General features: G+C 37.2%; 1 pseudogene; it reads left to right on the top strand.

Annotated features, from left to right (window-relative positions):
• The first annotated feature begins 532 nt into the window (after positions 1-532).
• On the top strand, positions 533-1,274 carry LOC102888524 (annotated as a pseudogene).
• The last annotated feature ends 5,028 nt before the right edge of the window (positions 1,275-6,302 follow it).

Below are 6,302 nucleotides of genomic sequence, written 5' to 3'. Positions count from 1 at the left end.
AACAATCTTCTAATGAGATAATAAACTTATTTTCCCTACCTTCTTCAAATCCAATACACTCTTGCTGAAAACCACTTCCATGGCTATCTACTATCTAAAAACTAAATTCCAAATTCTTTAACATAGAAAAAAAATAGATGATTTCAAATTTACTTACTTTAAATTTAGATATACAGACTCTATATGTGCCACCTTGAAACTTTAACCTGTTAGTAATAGATCTGTTCTCAAAAGCTGAATGTGGCTAAGCCCTCATTCACAAAGAGGACTATGCATTGTGGTTGAGAGAAAGGGCACTAAAGGTAGATGGAACTGGATGAAGTCCTGACTCTACCATGAACCACCGTTGTAATCTATTCCCTTATCTGTAAAATGGGGCTGATAATAGCACATAAAGCTTCAGGTTACTGTGGGAATTATATATATATGTGTGCAATGCGCCTAACACCTAGAGTTATCGATAAAGGATAAGTACTGCCTCCTCTGCTCTTGTTCCTCTCAGTGGCTCCTGAGTGCACTGAGGATGGCACCTATGGCGGCAAGGTTGCTCTTGGCTTCAGTTGCCTGACGTGTGAGTGCCATTCCTTGGGGCATCTGCCTCTGCAGCCTTTAAGCCTGCTGCTTCTTGAAGAACATGCTTGACCAATGTATTGTGGTCTGGTTCCAGTCAAGCAAAATTTGCCTTTAGCCCCAGTTCCTCATACCATGTTCTTGCTGGTGCCCTATTTTAAGGATACAGCCATTGTCAATCAAGAGTTCGAATAACTAAGCCTTGATGACTTTAAGGGGAAATATTTGGTGCTCTTCTTCTATCCTTTCTATCCTCTGTTTCTCCTACAGAAATTATTGCTTTTAGTGACAAAGCCAATGAATTTCCTGATGTGAACTGTGAAGTTGTTGCAGTTTCAGTGGACTCCCTCTTCAGTCACCTTGCCTAGATAAACATACCGAGGAAGAATGGTGGTTTGGGCCACATAACATCGCACTCTTGTCAGCTTTGACTAAACAGAATTCCTGAGACTACCTGTGTGCTTTTAGGTCCTGGTCTTGAACTAAGAGGTCTCTTCATAATTGACCCCAAAGAAGTCATCAAGCATTTGAATATCAATGATCTCCCCATGGGCGAAAGCATGGAAGAACCCCTCCTCCTGATGAAAGCATTCCAGTCTGTGAAAGTCCATGGAAAAGTCTGCCCAGCAAACTGGCCGCCGGATTCTCTTACAATCAAGCCACATCCAACTGCTTCCAAATACTTTGAGAAGGTAAACCGGTAGATCATCCCATGTGCACCTGCCACTTCTCAAAAGAACCAATTGGAACTCACTTTTAGTCTTTCAAAGATGATTATGTATAGGAGGCAAAAATCAATTATGCTTGCATTTATAAATATTACTCTAAATGTTTTGTTTTTCTAACATTGGCTAAGGCTTTTTAAACAGTTACTAACATGAGTCTTTTCTTGATGGCTAACTAGTGTATAGAATGCTTAGTTCACTTATGTCTTTGATTGCACCTTCAATGGGAAATATGTTTCTTAGCCTTATTTGAACCTTCACATATACCAGAGTATCACTAGTATCAAAAGCCTCTGATCAAGGGCCCTGAAAGTTTCTCCTTGAATTTCTTTGTATTATGCTGAAATTTTTTTAAGGTAACAAAGATCATAGTTTTAAGTTATTAGCATCTGCAGTTTAATTTAACTCTTGGAGTGAATGTATACGTGATTGAAACAAATGTGAATCGTATTTTAAAAAAACACAGTAACTTAACTAATCATGCATGTTCCTCATAACTGAAATTTACAGTTTATATAGTTATTTTTCTTATTTTATTTGTTAGCTGACTTAGTGTGTACATACATTTCTAGATATTGACTGAGTATAATTATAAAAGATATTTATTGAATCCAGGAATTGCATTTTGAAATTACTGTAATTGTATTCTTTTCTGAAATGTTCAATGTAAAGTATATAATAAAAACATTTTAAAATTAAAAAAGGGCAGATATTATTAATATCATTATTAATATCATTATTAGTTCTTTAAATATTTTAGGATAAATATGATAGACCACTCATTATCTCGTTCAGTTCAAACATTCCCACTTCTTACAATCAGTTTCAAAATCACATTCTTTTGAGGATGGTTCTCCATCCTGGTTAATTCCAGTGGATTATTAAGAAATTAACTTTATGTCATGACTTTACCATAAGCTTAAAAGGAACTCATCCTTCCTAATAAGTTAAAGGTAATTAATAAACATAAAGTCTCTTTTTCCAAAGGTGTTTTCTTTTTTAATCATTACAACTCTAAAGAATTAAACTCCTCTTTACTTTAGTGTATGCTTTTGCTCCCTAACTGGGGCTTTCCAGGAAATTTTAGAGTGACTGTCTCAGACCACGAATTAGTCTGTCCTTTCTAAAAATGCACTTTCCAGGTTTTGGTCAGAGATTATTGGCAGGAAATGAGGGAAAGGTTTACTCTTCCTTTCTGTGGCTTCCTAGAGCCGTGCTATCAATCTAACACTTTTCACTAGCTCTGAATCTACAGTCATTTTAATAAGAAAAAGAAAACAGTTGGTAGAGCAGCAAATTGGTCTTCTCTTGCTATGAAAATGAAAACAGAGAGCAAACACCGTATACTATTAGAGAAAGATAAGTACTCTCAAGAAGTCAAGATATTGTTAGAAATGTCTTCAAAATGTAAACAAATAATAAAATTCGGCAGTGAGCCAATGATAGCCAAGCAGAATATATGTATTTGTTTCTTATGTGAATTAAGTGAGAAAGAGCTCTTAAGTATAAATCCCTCACTCCTAATGTTGACCCATCACTTACTAGCCCTGCAACTTTGGGCAAGATAACTTTATCTCCCTAGACCTCCATTTACTGAAATATAAAATGAGGAAAGGGAAATAAGAACATATTGTTTTGAAATGAGGATCAAGTCAAGATAATTCAGATCAACTCAAGATAATTTATATCATGTGCCTAATACAGCATCTAGCACACACCAAGCACTCAACAACCATAGGCAACATGTGATTATGGCTGGATAATAAATAAAACTGCTATTAATCTCACTTCATTGTTGCCTAGAGATCCAATGCAGTGACACTGAGTGAAAAATTCAGCCAACAACTTAAAATTTTACCTCTTCATCCATTTGTTTTCAATCTACATAAAATCAAGTACTAGTAGGCTTTTTCCCACTGAAACGACCACCTGTTCTATCACCACGTAGAAGTGCCCTGAGTATTTCCTTTGACACACTGTACTTTCTTATCCCATAAACTTAGCTGCTTTATAGAGACCTGTGAATTCTAAAGAAATTTTATTCATAAAGTTCTATGAAAGGTCAGGGAGTAGCATATGATTAAGAAAAAATAAATCAAAAATCGTGCTTAAGAGTGTTCTCTAAAGTAAACCATTTTCCATTCTAGCAAGTGTTGATAATGAAAAGAAAGACTTTTTAAGAACCCTACCAGGCAAAAAGGTCACTTTAATTAGGTGTTAAATACAGAAACGTGAATAACTAAATCAAGTTATATCTCTGTCAACTTGGAAAATATTATTATATTTATATTGCAACCAGAAGGGATGTACACAGTAAGCTCTGAGAGAAGAGTGGGAAACTGCAGGGCAATTATCCAAAGTCTCAGAATTCCTTGGATTGTATGGTGATTAGATTAGCCACTATTGTGTTAGGTAGGAGTCAGATGCAGAGGCATGCTGTCCATCCCCCTTGCTATAATGGGATTCAAGTGGCATTAATTAGGTGGCAAATACAGAATCATGATTAACTAAATGAAGTCAATACAAAATGCTAAGATGTATGTTTAATGAGTTTTTTTCCAGTATTAATCTCGATAAGTAAATAAACTACATTGTCTTAATTCAAGTATATGTAAAATTTATGTTCTTTTCATTGATCAAAGTACATTTATAGACAGTAACTTAGCATCCTTTAATGAAAAGGCCAGTGCAGAGCAAAATGTTGATAATATTTGCTAACATTTATTAATTTCCTGATATGTACATGCGTATAGTTCTAAGCACTTCATGGATATTTAATCACTTAATTCTCTCAACAACTCTATGAATAATGTAAATACTATTATCATCCCCAATTTATAGAGGAGAAAACTGAGGCACAGGAAAATTAATTAAGTAAATTATCCGTGGCCACTCATTCAATAAATTGGTGAGCCAGAACCTGAATGGAAGCATTCTAATCCAGAACTTTAATAATACCCTCTGTACCAGTGGTTCGAATCCAGGGGTGATTTTAACCCTGGGGGTATATTTGGCAATGTCTGAAGATATACAATTCTGATGGTCATGACTAAAAAGGGTGAACACTACTAGCATCTAGTGGGTAGAGACCAGGGAGATAGCTGAACATTCTATAATGCACAGAACAGCCTCCCAAAATGAAGAATTATCTGGCCCAACCTGTCAATAGAGTGGAGGCTGAAAAACCTTGCTCTGTGTTATACTGCCTCAGGAGGTGGTTACACTCTTGCTAGGAAAAATGTGGTCCACAGACCATCAGCATTGCATCACCTAGGAGCTTGCTAGAAAAGCCCACCCCTTATCTACCAAATTAGAACCTGCATTTTAATAAGATCCTTAGGTGATTCCTCTGCATGTTGAAGTTTGAGAAGCAGTGAGTTATACTTTTAGCTCCATCATGCTGTTATAGGCCTCAGATAGGACGAATACACTTTGTGCCATGCATGCAACAGTCTAGTCTGCAGGCACAGGCACAGAGAAAAATGTTAGGAGGGTGCAAGAAGGATGGACAGATGAATCAGGAATGTAATATATTAGTGGCTGGAATTTTCATTGGCAGATGGTTACCTGAATTAGCAGAAACATTAAGAAAGCAAATACAAGCTGGGTCTACGAAAGAGGGACAAAAATAACACTCAAAATTCGACTCTATCCTCAGGACTAAGAGTGGAAGACACAGGCAGATGGCCAGGAGCCAGGTAAATACAAGCATGGATTAGAGGTGAAAGGTGCTAACACAACTGAGAAGTGTCTGGGGTTGGGGTGGGGGGAGGCAGGATGACTGGCACAAATACACAAGCCAGCCAGGACAACGAAACTCCTTGCAGCTTTGTGGACTGGGGAATCGCCTGGCTTAAAGGCACAAATACAGAGAAAGGCCATCTACCTGATAAGATTTGTATGTATTTCCACGAAATGAAAAAACACCAACAAAAACTACAAAACTCCAACAATAACGTGTCATCCTTTTAAGAAATGACTCCATCCTTTTAAGAAATACAGGCACAGAAGCTAATGAAGAGGAGACACAGGAAGAATGCCTGCTCCCAGTGGCCCTCAGTTGACCACAAAGTGCGTTAGAGCCAACACTGATGCATAAACCATTACACAATTTCACATTTGGAGATTTAAGACAACACTTTCGTCAAAACACATTTCCTCCACCTAAGCTTCACAAAGCAATAAGCAAAACAACAACCTCTTGTGAGCTTTACCAAATGTTAACTGGGAAAACCTACTGTTTTTAATTGTGCTTAAATAACTGCAGACCACGATCTGTGAGTGCAAATAAAGTGGTTTCTTTCCCTGTCTCTGCCTCCAGTTCAGCTTCACTTTGATGGTGGGCATTCCCAAAGGCAAAGGTGAGGTTACAGCAAGATTGAGGCAAAATCCTGGGAACCCAATCACTGTAAAAACCATTTCACAGTAAACTAATCATCTGAAAATGCTATTGTTGTGGTTATCCAAATTATTTCCCTTCTCATCATTCTCTATTGTTAAATCACCACTCTAACTGTTGCATTAAAATCACAGGATTTGGGTATGGACTGGATCTTAAAATATTTTCTAGCACAATGGTTTCCAAATGTGCGGGTCCTCTGACTTGGGGAGAGAGGGCTATGTGAGAATCAACACAGAGCCTTTTAAAAATGCATATTCCCTAGGTTCCCTGGGAATTCTAATTCAGCAGGGGTCAAGTAGGTCCAAAGAATTTGTGCTTTTAACAAACACAGATTACTGTGATGCTCAGCAGGTTTGGCAAACACTATCAACTTCAACTCTCCCATTTACAAGTCAGGAAAATGAGAACCAGACAGTTAATTCATTATGATGCCAGAGCTAGCAGCCTCATCTCCGAACTTAATTTATTTTGATGACCTACTCCTACTATTTTTTTTTATTCAATCAACAACACTGCATAATAGTAAAACACAGTGTTCCAAGTATGAGCCACTAAATGCAGGATTTGGAGGATCTCCTCTACTTTTTTCCATTTCCCATTCCTGC

This window comes from Pteropus alecto, unplaced genomic scaffold (genome assembly GCF_000325575.1).
Source record: "Pteropus alecto unplaced genomic scaffold, ASM32557v1 scaffold3, whole genome shotgun sequence".
Taxonomy (NCBI): domain Eukaryota; kingdom Metazoa; phylum Chordata; class Mammalia; order Chiroptera; family Pteropodidae; genus Pteropus; species Pteropus alecto.
Note: the sequence above shows the minus strand (reverse complement) of the source record. Positions and strands in the feature narration are given on the sequence as shown.